The 15,286-nt window shown below is 45.7% G+C and overlaps 1 long non-coding RNA gene across 1 annotated transcript; it reads right to left on the bottom strand.

Moving 5' to 3' along the window:
• Positions 1-208: 208 nt before the first annotated feature.
• Positions 209-11,044, bottom strand: LOC113633290 (uncharacterized). Its single transcript, XR_003438133.1, has 3 exons — positions 10,958-11,044; positions 10,685-10,689; positions 209-225 (listed from the first exon to the last, which is right to left on the bottom strand). It is a non-coding gene; the product is annotated as an uncharacterized LOC113633290 (long non-coding RNA).
• Between the last annotated feature and the right edge of the window lie 4,242 nt (positions 11,045-15,286).

Raw genomic sequence — 15,286 nt, 5'->3', positions numbered from 1 at the left:
CCCTAACACTAACCCGTGCCGTAACCCTAACCCATACCCTAAACCTAACCTGTAGCCATACCCTAACCTGTATCCTAACCCATACCCAAACCCTAACCCTATCCCTTACTAACTAGTACTTAATCTAAGCCGTATCCTAACACTAAACCATACCCTAACCCATACACTACCCTAACGCATAGCCATACACTGATCTGTAACCTAACCATAACGTGTACCCTAAACCTAAAGCATACCCTAACCCTAACCCTAACCCCTTAAACTAACCCTAACACGTACCCTAATCCTAATCCATACCACAACCCTAACCCATACCCTAACCTGTACCCTAACTGTTACACATAGCTCTACCCTATCTTGTACCAAAACCCTAACCGGTACCCTAACCCTAGCCCGTACCCTAACCTGTACCCTCACCGTTCCCCATACCCTAATCCTAACATATACTCTAACCCTAATCCTAACCCTAAAACATACCCTAACCCTAACACGTTACCGTACCCTAAACTGTACCCTAATCTCTATCCGAACCCTAACCCTAACCCATACCCGTACCTGTACATGTACCCTAATCCTAACCCGTATACTAACACTAACCCGTACCCTAACCCTAACCCTAACACTAACCCTAACCCATACGTGAACCCTAACCCATAGCCGTACCCTAACCTGTACCCTAACCCATACCCAAACCCTAACCCTAACCCTAACCCTTACCCTAACCAGTAAACTAATCCTAAGCCATATCCTAACACTAACCCATACCCTAACACGTACACTAACCCTAACCCGTAGCCATACACTAAACTCTACCCTAACCCTACCCATGCCCAAACCCTAAACCTAACCCTAACCTATACCCTAACTTTGCACCTTAACCTAATGCTAACCCATACCGTAAACATAACCCATACCCAAACCCTAACCCATCCCCTAACCTGTACCCTAACAGTAACACATACCTCTACACTATCCTGTACCCTAACCCTCAGCAGTACCATAAACCTAACCCTAACCCTAAACCTAACCCTAACCCTAACCTTAACCTGTACCCTAACCTGTACCCTAACCATAACACATAGCTGTATCCTATCCTGTACCCTAACTCTAATTAGTGCCATAACCCTAAACCTATCACTAACTCGTAAACTAACCCTACCAGGTACCCTAATCCTAACGCATACCTTAACCCTAACACGTACCATAAAACATACCCTAACCCTAACAGGTAACCATTCTGTAAACTGTATCCTAAACCGTAGCCTACCCTAACCTGTACCCTAATCCTAACATGTATCCTAACACTAACCAGTACCCTAATCTGTACCCTAACCCTAACTTGTAGCCATACACTAAACTGTACCCTAACCCTAAATCGTACCCTAACCCACACCCGTACCCTAACCCGTACCCTAACCCGAACCCGTACCCTAACCCGTACCCTAACCCGAACCCGTACCCTATCCCTAACCCATACCCTAAACCTAACCCATACTCCAACCCTAACCCATACGCTAACCTGTACCCTAACACGTAGGTGTACCCTATCCTGTACACTAAACCTAAACCTACTCCATACCCTAAACCTACTCTGTACCCTAACCCGTACCCTAACCCTAAACAGTACCCTAACCTGTACCCTAACCCTAAGCAGTAGCTATAACCTATCCTGTATCCTAACACTAACCCTAACCCTAACCCTAACCCGTACACTAACCCGTACCCTAACCTTCCCCGTACCCTAACCATAACTCATACTCTAACTCCAACATGTACCCTAAAACATACCCTAACCCTAATACATAACCGTACCCTAACCTGTACCCTAACCTCTACCTGAACCCTAACCCTAACTCTAAGCCTAACACGTACCCTTATCCTAACCCGTATTCTGACACTAACCTGTACCCTAACACATAACATAATGCTAACTCATACCCGTAGACTAAACTGTACCCCTAACCCTAACCCGTACCCTAACACTAATCCAAACCCTAACCCTAACCTGTACTCTAACCTGTACCCGAACAATAACACGTAGCTGTACCCTAAACCTAACCGGTACCCTTAGCCTAACCCGAACGCTAACCTTAACAAGTACCCTAACCCATACCCTAACCCTAATCCTTAGTCGTATCCTAACCTATACCCTAACCCATACTTGAAACCTAACCCTAACCCTAACCTTAATCAGTATCCTAATCCTAAACCGTATCCTAACACTAACCCGTACTCAAACCCGGACACTAGCCCTAACCCGTAGTAGTACATTAAACTGTAACCTAACCCGTACCCTAACCCTAACCCTACCTGTTCCCTAACCCTAACTCGTACTCCATCATTAAACCGTACCCTAACCTGTAACCTAACCATAACACGTAGCTGTACCCTATCCTGTACCTTTACCCTATCCAGTACCGTAACGCTAACCCTATACCGTACCCTAACCCTAACCCTAACACTAACCCGTAACCTGACCCTACCCCATACACTAATCCTAGCACGTACCCTAACCCTAACACGTACCCTAACCCTAACACGTACCCTAAAACATACCCTAGTCTTAACATGTAACCATACCCTAACCTGTACCCTAACCCCTAATGCTAACCGTAACACATACCCTAAAACATACCCTTATCCTAGCACGTAACTATACCCTAATCTGTACCCTAATCCCTACCCAAAGCCTAACCCTAACTCTAAACCTAACCCTAACCCATACCCTAATCCTAACACGTAACCTAACACTAACCCATACCCTAACCCGTACCCTAACCCTAACTCATAGCCGTACATAAACTGTACCCTAACACTAATCCGTACCCTAACCCTAAACCGTATCCTAACCTGTACCCTAACCCTAACCCTAACCAGTACCCTAACCTGTAGCCTAACACTAACACATAGGTGTACCCTATCCTGTACACTAAACCTAACCCTAACCCATACCCTAACTCTACCCCGTAAGCTAAAGCAAACCCCTACCCTAACCCTAACCCATACCCTAACCCGTACCATAACACTACACGTACCCTAAATCTAACAGGTACACTAACCCTAACATGTAACCATAACCTAATCTGTACCCTAAGCCCTACCCGAAGCCTAACCCTAACCCTAACCCTACCAGTAACCCATGCCCTAATCCTAACCCATATCCTAACAGTAACCCATACCCTAACCCTACCCCATATCCTAACCCTTACCCGTATCCTAACCCATACCTGAACCCTAACCCATAGCCGTACCCTAACCTGTACCCTATCCTGTGCCCAAACCCTAACCCTAACCCTAACCCTTAACCCATACCCTAACCTGTACCCTAGCCATAACACATAGCTGTACCCTATGCTCTACCCAAACCCTAACCAATACCGTAACCCTAACCCTAACCCATACCCTCACCCTACCAGGTACCATAAACCTAACATGTACCCTATTCCTAGCATGTATCCTAAAACATACCCTAACCCTAACAGGTAACCATTCCCTAACCTGTACCCTAACCCCTACCTGAAGCCTAACCCTCACCTGTACCCTAACCCTAACCTGTACCCTAATCCTATCACGTTTCCTAACACTAACCAGTACCCTAACCCATACTTTAACCCTAACACGTAGCCGTACACTAACCTGCACCCTAACCCATACCCAAACCCTAACCCTAACCCTTACCCTAACAGTAACCAATACCCTAACCCTGCCCCATACCCTATCCCTAACCCATACTCCAACCCTAAAGCTTACCCTCACCTGTACCCTAACCCTAACACGTAGATGGACCCTATCCTGTACACTAAACCTAACACTACCCTGTACCCTAACCCTACTCTGTATCCTAACCCTAACCCATACCTTAACCCTAACCCGTACCATAAGCCTAACCCTAACCCTAACCCGTACCCTAATCCTAACCCGTATCTTAACACTAACCCATACCCTAACACGTACCCTAACCCTAATTCGTATCCGTAAACTGAACTCTACCCTAGCCCTAACCCATACCCTAATCCTAACCCGTGTCCTAACACTGACCCATACCCTAACCCATACCCTAAACCTAACTAGTATCCATATGCTAAAATGTACCCTAACCCTAAACCATAACCTAACCCAAAACCTAACCCTAAACAATGCCCTAACCGTACACCATACCCTAAACCTAAACCATATAATAAACCTATACCTAACCCTAACCCATACCCTAACCCTAAACCGAAGCTGTACCCTAGCCTGTACCTTAACCCATACCCAAACCCTAACCCTAACCCTTACCATAACCAGTACTCTAAACATAAGCCATATCCTAACACTAACCCATAACCTAAACTGTACACTAATCCTAACCCGTAGCCATACACTAAACTGTACCCTAACCCTAATGCATACCCTAACCCTAACCCTAACCCATACCCTACCCTGTAATCTAACCCTAACCCGTACAGTTATCCTAATCCGTACACTAACCCTAAACTGTACCCTAACTTGTACCCTAAATGTAACATGTAGCTCTACCCTATCCAGTACCCTAACCCTAACCTGTACCATAACCCTAAGCCTAACCTTAACCCTTACCCAAACCCTTCCTCATACCCTAACCATAACACGTACTCTAACTCTAAAATGTAACCTAAAACATGCCCTAACCCTAACATGTATCTGTACCCTAATCTGTACCCTAACCTCTACTCGAACCCTAACCCTAACCCTATCCCGTAACCTGATCCTAACCTGTATCCTAACACTAACCCATACCCTAACCCTAACTATAACCATAACATGCACCCTAAACCTAACCTGTACCCTAACCCTAATTCAAACCCTAAACCTAACCCATACCTGAACCTGTACCCTAAACTCAACACATAGCTATACCCTATCCTGTAAATGAACACTAACTGGTACACTAACCCTAACCCTAACCCATGCCAGTACCCTACCCCTACCCAGTACACTAACCCTAACCCGAACGCTAACCCTAACAGATACTCTAACCCATACCCTAACCCTAATCCTTAGCTGTACCTCAACCTGTACCCTAACCCATACCAGAAGCCTAACCTTACCCTAACCCTAACCCTAACCTGTACCCTAATCCTAAGCCGAATCCTAACACTTACCCATACTCTAACCCGTACACTCACCCTAAACCATAGTCATACACTAAACGGTACCCTAAACCTAACGCTTACCCTAATCCTAACCCTAAAACATACCCTAACCCTAACAAGTAACCATACCATAACCTGTACCCTAAGCCATACTCGAAGCCTAACCCTAACCCTAGCCCATACCCTAAACTGTACCCTAATCCTCACCCGTATCCTAACAGTAACCCATACCCTAACCGGCATCCTAATCCTAACTCATAGCCATACCCTAAACTGTACCCTAACCCTAACCCTTACGCTAACTGAACCCTAACACTAACCCGTACCCTAACCCTATCCCATACCCTAACCCTAACCCATGCCATAATCCTAACCCTAACCGGTACTCTAACCCTAACCCGTACCTGTAGCCGTACCCTAATCCTAACCCATATCCTAACACTAACCCATATCCAAACATGTACCCTAACCCTAACTAGTATCCATATGCTAAACTGGATCCTATCCCTAAACCATACCCTAACCCTAAATGTAACACTAACCCATACCCTAACCCTAACCCGTATGCTAACTGTCACCCATATTCTAAACCTATCCATAACCCTAATGCATACCCTAAACCTAACCCCTAGCCGTACCCTACCTTGTATCCTAAACCATACCCAAACCCTAACCCTATCCCTAACACTTCCTAAGCAGTACCCTAATCCTAAGCCATATCCCAACACTAACACATATCCTAACCCATACACTAACCCTAACCCATAGCCATACACTAAACTGTACCCTAACCCTAATGTGTACCCTAACTCAAACCCTAACCCTACCCCATAAACTAACCGTAACCCGTACTCTAATCCTAATCTGTACCCCAACCCTAAACCGTACCCTAACCTTTACCCTAACCATAACAAGTAGCTCTACCCTATCCTGTACCCTAAACCTAACCAGTACCCTAACCCTAACGCGTACCCTAACCCGTACCCTCACCCTTTCCTGTACCCAAACCCTAACACATACTCTAACATTAACTCATACCCTAAAACATACCCTAACCCTAACACGTTACTGTACCCTAACCTGTACCCTAACCTCTATCCGAACCCTAACCCTAACCCGTACCCGTACCCATACCTTAATCCTAATCCATATACTAACACTAACCCATACCCTAACCCTACCCCATACCCTAAACCTCATGCGTATTCTAACCCTAACACTAACGCTAAACCAGACCCGAACCCTAACCTGTAGCCGTAGCCTAACCTGTACCCTAACCCATACCTTAACCCTAACCCTAATCCTTACCCTAACCAGTACCCTAATCCTAAGATGTATCCTAACACTAACCCATACCCTAACACATACACTAACCCTAACCTGTAGCTGTACACTAAACTGTACCCTAACCCTAACCCTAACCTGTACCCTAACTCTGCACCGTACCCTAATGCTAACCCGTACCGTAACCCTAACCCGTACCCAAATACTTATCCATCCCCTAACCTGTACCCTAACAGTAAACGTAGCTGTACCCTATCCTATACCCTAACCCTCACCTGTACCCTAAACCTAACCATAACCCTAACCCGTACCCTAACACGTACCCTAACCTTACCATGTACCCTAATCCTAACACGTAACATAACATTAACACGTACCCTAAAACAGACCCAAACCCTAACAAGTAACCATTCCCTAACCTGTACCCTAATCCCTACCCGAGGCCTAACCCTAAACCCTATCCTAACCCTAACCCGTACCCTAACCCTAACATGTATCCTAACACTACCAGTACCCTAACTTACCCTAACTTACCCAGTACCCTAACACTTACCCTGACCCTAATTCATAGCCATACACTAAAGTGTACCCTAACCCTAACCCGTACCCTAACCCATACCCTAACCCATACCCTAACCCTGCCCTGTACTCTAACCCTAACCCATACTCTATTCCATACCCTAACCCTTCCCCACACCCTAACCCTAACACGTACTCTAACTCTAACATGTATCCTAAAACATACCCTAACCTTAACATGTAAACGTACCCCAACCTGTACCCTAAGCTCTACCCAAAGCCTAACCCCAACCCTACCCCGTATCCTCACACTAACCCATACCCTAACATGTAACGTAACACTAACTTGTAGCCGTACAGTAAACTGTAGCCTAACCCTAACCCGTACACTAACCCTAACATGTATCCTAAACCTATCTGTACCCTAACCCTAACCCGTACTGTAACCCTAATCCAAACCATAACCCTAACCCACACCCAACCTTAATCCTTAGTCATACCCTAACCTGTACCCTAACCCATACCTGAAGCCTATCCGTAACCCTAACCCTAACCCTAAACAGTATCCTAATCCTAAGCCATATCCTAACACTAACCCATATTCTAACCTGTACACTAACCCTAACCTGTAGTCGTATACTAAACTGTACCCTAACCCTAACCCGTACCCTGCCTGTACCCTAATCCGTACTCCAACCTTAACCCGTACCCTAACAGGTAACCTAGCCATAGCACGTACTTGTAACCTATCCTGTATCTTACCCCTAACTGGTACTGTAACCCTAACGCTCACCCTAACCCGTACCCTAACCCTTACCCTTTCCCTAACACACAGACTCTAACCCTAACATGTACCCTAAAACATACCCTAACCATGACACGTAACCATACCCTAACCTGTACCCTAATCCGTACCTGAAGCCTAACCCTTATCCTAAACCTAACCCTAACGCATACCCTAATCCTAACACGTATCCTAACACTAAACCATACCCTAACCCTACCCCGTGCCTTAACCCTAACCCATATCCTAACCCTAAACCTAACCCTAACCCATACCTGAACCCTAACCCATAGCTGTACCCTAACCTGTACCCTAACCCATGCCCGAACCCTAACCCTAACCCTTACCCTAACCAGTACCCTAATCCTAAGCTGTATCCTAGCCCTAACCCATAACCTAAAATGTACCTTAACCCTAACTCTTATCCGTACACAAAACTCTACCCTAACCCTAACCCTAACCCTAACGAGTACCCTAATCCTAAGCCGTATACTAACACTAACCCATACCCTAACCCATACATTAACCCTAACCCATAGCCGTACACTAAACTGTACCCTAACCTTAACCCGTACCCTAACCCTAACCCGTACCCTACCCCGTACCGTACCCCGTAACCTAAACCTAACCCATACCCTAATCTTAATTTGTACCCCAACCCTAACCCCTACCCAAAAGTGTACCCTAACCATAACACGTAGCTCTACCCCAACCCTAACCGGTACTCTAATCCTAAACTAACTCTAACCCGTACCCATACCCTTCCCCGTACCATAACCCTAACACGTACTCTAACCCTAACATATACCCTAAAACATACCCTAATACGTTACCGTACCCTAACCTGTACCCTTACCTCTACCCAAACCCTAACCCTAACACTAACCCGTACCCTAACCCATCTCCTAATCCTAACCTGTATACTAACAATAACCCGTACCATAACCGTACCCCGTACCCTAAACCTCACCCATATCCTAACCCTAACACTAACCCTAACCCATACCCGAACCCTAACCCATAGCCATACCCTAACCTGTACCCTAACCCATACCCTAACACTAACCCTAACCCTAACCAGTACCCTAATACTAAGCCATATCCTAACACTAACCCATACCCTAACGTGTACACTAACCCTAACCCATAGAGGTACACCTAACTGTACCCTAACCCTAACCCATGCCCTAACCCAAACCCTAACCCTAACTTGTACCCAAACCCTACACTGTACCCTAATGCTAAACTGTACCATTACCCTAAGCCATACACAAAGCCTAACGCGTCCCCTAACCTGTACCCTAACACGAACATGTAGCTCTACCCTATACTGTACTCTAATCCTAACCAGTACCCTAACCTTAACACATAGCTATGCCCCATATGGTATCCTAAACCTAACCGGTACCCTATGCTAACCCGTACCCATACCCGTACCCTAATCCTAGCCCGTATCCTAACACTAACCCGTACCCTAAACCATACACTAACCCTAACCCGTAGCCGTACACTAAACTGTACCCTAACCCTAATGTGTACCCTAACCCTAACTCTAACCCTTACCCTACCCTGTAACCTAACACTAACCCGTACCCTAATCCTAATCCATACCCCAACCCTAAACTGTACCCTAATCTGTAGCCTAACTGTAACACATAGCTGTACCCTATCCTGTACCCTAACCCTAACCAGTACCCTAACCCTAACCTGTACCCTAACCTGTACCCTCACCCTTTCCCGTACCATAACCCTAACATGTACTCTACCCCTAACACATACCCTAATACATACCCTAACCCTAACACATTACCATACCCTAACCTGTACCCTAACCTCTACCTGAAGCCTAAACCTAAACCTAACCCGTACCCGTACCCTAATCCTAACCCATATACTAACACTAACCCATACCCTAGCCCTACCCCGTACCATAAACCTCATCTGTATCCTAACCCTAACACTAACCCTAACCCATACCCGAACCCTAACTCGTAGCCATACCCTAACCTGTACCCTAACCCATACCCGAACCCTAACCCTAACCCTAAACCTTACCCTAACCAGTACCCTAATCCTAAGCCATATCCTAACACTAACCCATACCCTAACAATTACACTAACCCTAACTTGTAGCTGTACCCTAAACTGTACCCTAACCCTATCCGTGCCCTAACCCTAACCCTAACCTGTACCCTAACTCTGCACCATACCCTAACGCTAACCCATACAGTAACCCTAACCCATACACACACCCTAACCTGTCCCCTTACCTGTACCCTAACAGTAACACGTAGCTCTACCCTACTCTGTACCCTAACCCTCACTGGTACCCTAAACCTAACCCTAAACCTATCCCGTACCATAACCTGTGCCCTAACCCTAACACGTACCCTAAACCTATCCTGTACCCTAATCCTAACCTGTACCCTAACAGTAATCCAAACCCTAACCCTAACCCGTACTCTAACCTGTACCCTAACACTAACACGTAGCTGCACCCTATCCTGTAATCTACCCTACCCAGTACACTAACCCTAACCTGAACACTAAACCTAACACATACCCTACCCCACACAGTAACCCTAATACTTAGCCATACCCTAACCTGTACCCTAACCCATATCCGAAGCCTAACCCTAACGCTAAACCTAACCATAACCAGTACCCTAACCCTAAGCCGTATCCTAACACTAAGCCATACTCTAACCCATAGACTAACCCTAACTCACAGTTGTACACTAAACGGTACCCTAACCCTAACCTATATCCTAACCCTAACCCGAACCCTACCCGTACCATAACCCTAACCCATACTCCAACCTTAACCCGTACCCTAACCTGTACACTAACCCTAACACGTAGCTGTACCCTATCCTGTACCCTAAACCTAACCAGTACCGTAACCCAAACCCTAACCCTAACCCATACCCTAACCCTACCAGGTACCCTAATCCTAAAACATACCCTAACCCTAACACGTAACCGTACCTTAACCTGTACCCTAACCTCTACCCGAAGCCTAAACCCAACCCTACCCCATATCCTCACACTAACCCATACCCGAACATGTAACATAACACTAACTCGTAGCCGCACAGCAAACTGTAGCCTAAACCTAACCCATACACTAACCCTAATACGTATCCTAAACCTACCTGTACCCTAACACTAACCCGTACTGTAACCCTAATCCAAACCATAACCCTAACCCATACCCTAACCCATACCCAACCCTAATCCTTAGTCATACCCTAACCCATACCTGAAGCCTATCCCTAACCCTAACCCTAACCCTAACCAGTACCCTAATCCTAAGCCATATCCTAACACTAACCCATATTCTAACCCATACACTAACCCTAACCCGTAGTCATATACTAAACTGTACTCTAACCCTAACCCTTACCCTACCTGTACCCTAATCCATACTCCAACCTTAACCCGTACCCTAACAGGTAACCTAACCATAACAGGTACTTGTAACCTATCCTGTATCTTACCCCTAACTGGTACCGTAACCCTAACACTCACCCTAACCCCTTATCCTAACCCTTACCCTTACCCTAACTCTTACACAGACTGTAACCCTAACACGTACCCTAAAACATACCCTAACCCTAACACTTTACCGTACCCTAACCTGTACCCTAACCTCTATCTGAAGCCTAAACCTAAACCTAACCTGTACCCGTACCCGTACCCTAATCCTAACCCATATACTAATACTATTCCATACCCTAACCCTACCCCGTACCCTAACCCTACCCTGTACCCCAAACATCATCCGTATCCTTACCCTAACACTAACCCTAACCCATACCCGAACCCTAACTCGTAGCCATACCCTAACCTGTACCCTAACCCATACCCGAACCCTAACCCTAACCCTTACCCTTACCCCAACAAGTACCCTATTCCTAAGCCGTATCCTAACCCTAACCTGTACCCTAACCCTAACCCTACCGTAACCCTAACACGTACCATAAAACATACCCTAACCCTAACATGTAAATATATCCTAACCTGTACCCTAACCCTATCCGAAGCCTAACTCTAACACTAACCCTAACCCATTCCCGTACCCTAATCCTAATCCATATCCTAACACTGACCCCTACCCTAACCCATACCCTAATCCTAACTCATAGCCATACACTAAACTGTACCATAACCCTAAGCCGTACCCTAAGCCTAAGCCGTATCCTAACCCTAACCCGTACCTTAACCCTAACACGTACCTGTACCCTATCCTGTATCCTAACACTAACCAGTACCATAACCCTAACCTTAACCCTAACGCGTACCCTAACCCTATCCCATACACTAAACCTAACCTGTAACCTAATCCTAACACATACCCTAACCCATAACCTCACCCTAACCCTTAGCCATACCCTAACCTGTACCCTAACCCGCACACGAAGCCTAACCCTAACCCTAACCCTAACCAGTACCCTAATCCTAAGCCGTATCCTAACACCAACCCGTACCCTAACCCATACACTAACCATAACACGTAGCCGTCCACTAAACTGTACCCTAACCCTAACCCAGACCCTAAACCTAACCCTAACCTTGACCCTAACCCTAACCCGTACCCTAACCCTAAACCGTACACCAACCCTAACCTGAACCCTAACCTGTACCCTAACCATAACACATAGCTGTACCCTATCCTGTACCCTAACTAGTACCCTAACCCATACACTAACCTGTACCCTAACCTTACCCTGTACCCTAATCCTAACACGTACCCTAACCCTAACATGTACCCTAAAACATACCCTTACCCTAACACATAACCATACCCTAATCTGTAGCCTAAGCCCTACCCAAAACCTAACCCTAACCCTAACCCTAACTTGTAGCCATACACTAAACTGTATGCTAACCCTAACCCATACCCTAACTCTAACCCTAACCCTACACCATACCCTAACCCTAACCCGTACCCTATCTCTATCCCCTATGCTAACCCTAACACATACCCTAACCCTAACACGTAACCTAAAACATACCCTAACCCTAACAGATAACTGTACCCTAACCTGTACCCTAACCCCTACCCAAACYCTAACCCTAACCCTAAACCATACCCTAATCCTAACCCATATCCTAAAACTAACCCGTACCCTAACCYGTAACCTAACCCTAACCCTTATCTGTACACTAAACTGTACCCTAACCTTAAACCTAACCCTAACCGGTAACATAACCCTACCCCGTATCCTAACCCTAACCCATACCCTAACCCTAACACGTACCCTAACCCATACCCTAACCCTAACCCATAGCCATACCCTAACCTGTACCCTAACCCGTACCTGAACACTCACCCTAACCCTAAACCTTACCCTAACCAGTACCCTAATCCTCAGCCGTATCCTAACACTAACCCATACCCTAACGTGTACACTAAACCTAACCCGTAGCGTACACTAAACTCCACCCTAACCCTAACCCATACCCTAACCCTAACCCATACCTTAACATGTACCCTAACCATAACACGTAGTTCTACCCTATCCTGTACCCTAACCCTAACCTGTACCCTAACCCTAACCCGTACCCTTACCCTAACACATACCCTAACACATACCCTAATCCTATCCTACAGCCGTAACTTAACCTGTACCCTAACTCATACCCGAACCCGTACCCCAACCCTAACCCATACCCTAACCTGTACCCTAACTGTAACACATAGCTGTACCCTATACTTTACCCTAACCCTAACACGCACCCTAATCCCAACCCGAATCCTAACACTAATCCATATCGTAACCCGTAGCCGTACACTAAACTGTACCCTAACCCTAACCGTAGCCGTACACTAAACTGTACCCTAACCCTAACCCGTACCCTAACCCTACCCCATACCCTAACCCTAACCCTCACCCTAAACCTACCCTGTACCCTAACCCTAAGCCGTACCCTAACCTGTACCCTAAGCATAACACTTAGTTCTACCCTACCCTGTACCCTAACACTAACCGGTACCCTAACCCTAACCTTAACCCTAACACGTACCCTAACCCTACCCCGTTCCCTAACCTTAACCTGTAACCTAACCCTAACACGTACCCTAACCCTAACATGTACTCTTACCCTAACGTGTACCCTCACCCATACCCTAACCCTAACCCTTACCCTAACCAGTACCCTAATCATAAGCTGTATCCTAACACTAACCCGTACCCTAAGCCGTACACTAACCCTAACCTGTAGCCGTACACTAACCCGTACCCTAACCCTAACCCGTACTTTAACCTGAACCCTATCCCATACCCTAATCTGTACCCTATCCTGTACCCTAACCCTAACTGGTACCCTAATCCTAACCCTAACCCATAACCCAACCCTACCCCGTACCCTAATCCTAACATGTACCGTAACCCTAACTCGTACCCTAAAGCATACCCTAACCCTAACACGTAACCATACCGTAACCTGTAACCTAACACCTACCCGAACCCTAGCCCTACCCCTAACCCGTACACTAATCCTAACCCGTATCCTAACACTAACCTGTACCCTAACCCATACCCTAACCCTAACTTGTAGCTGTACACTAAACTGTACCCTAACCCTAACCCTACCTTGTACCCTAACCCTAACCCATACCCTAACCCTAACCCATAGTTGTACCCTATCCTTTACCCTAACCCTAACCGGTACCCTAACCCGTAACCTAACCCTACCCGGTACCCTAACCCTACCCTGTCCCCTAACCGTAACACGTACCCTAACCCATACCCTAATCCTAACCCTTAGCCATACCCACCATGGGAACTCATTTTAGAAAGTTAGGTAGGTCAGGGTAAGTAAAAATAACAAACATTTGTTAATACTTTTTCTACATATAAATATTTTCAAAGTTTAGGACCGTCCATAAAACGAGGATATAGATATTATTATTCTCAATTTATATTTAGAAAGGCAATATATCATGCACCTATTGATTTATAACAAACTATTCACAAACACAATAGTAATACAACAGTTTATAATTATTCATGCATCACAAGGGTGAAATTCTGCTGACCTCGTTGGGACTTAGCTCGTCTCGTTGCCTGAGACAACTGGGACAACTGAGCTCAGTGCCCATGTCTCTCACCTTCTCTTGGGACTACCAGGTTAGACTGGGACATGTCTTTTTCTTGATGATGGCAGAAGCACAAGCCCACATATATAATTGCTTTTCAAAACTCTACTGGTGTCATATTTGCTACCCTCACCCCTACATTGGCTAAAGCAGATCATATGGCCAAGTTGAGGTAAGATTCCTCACTTACCAAGGGACATAAATATAAGGAGGAGTGAAAACTTGGAACTGTTAGTGTAATTATTCTACTACAGGTAGGGCACTCCACTTGTCAAGATTTTAAACTCTGTAAGTAGAATTCCTGGGTGCATATCCTGCGTCTACCATGAGCTCTGTGACCTTATGCAAATTACTAACATATCTAAGCCTGGTTCTTTATTTTAATAAATGAAGATATCAAGACTATTTATCTTATATAGTTAATAGATACATATGTCTGAGCTCTGTCTACCAAAAAGACATATTCAAAATTTTAACTAT

The sequence above is a fragment of the Aethalodelphis obliquidens genome, unplaced genomic scaffold (assembly GCF_003676395.1).
Source record: "Aethalodelphis obliquidens isolate GAN/ISIS:26980383/991018 unplaced genomic scaffold, ASM367639v1 scaffold39, whole genome shotgun sequence".
Taxonomy (NCBI): domain Eukaryota; kingdom Metazoa; phylum Chordata; class Mammalia; order Artiodactyla; family Delphinidae; genus Aethalodelphis; species Aethalodelphis obliquidens.
Note: the sequence above shows the minus strand (reverse complement) of the source record. Positions and strands in the feature narration are given on the sequence as shown.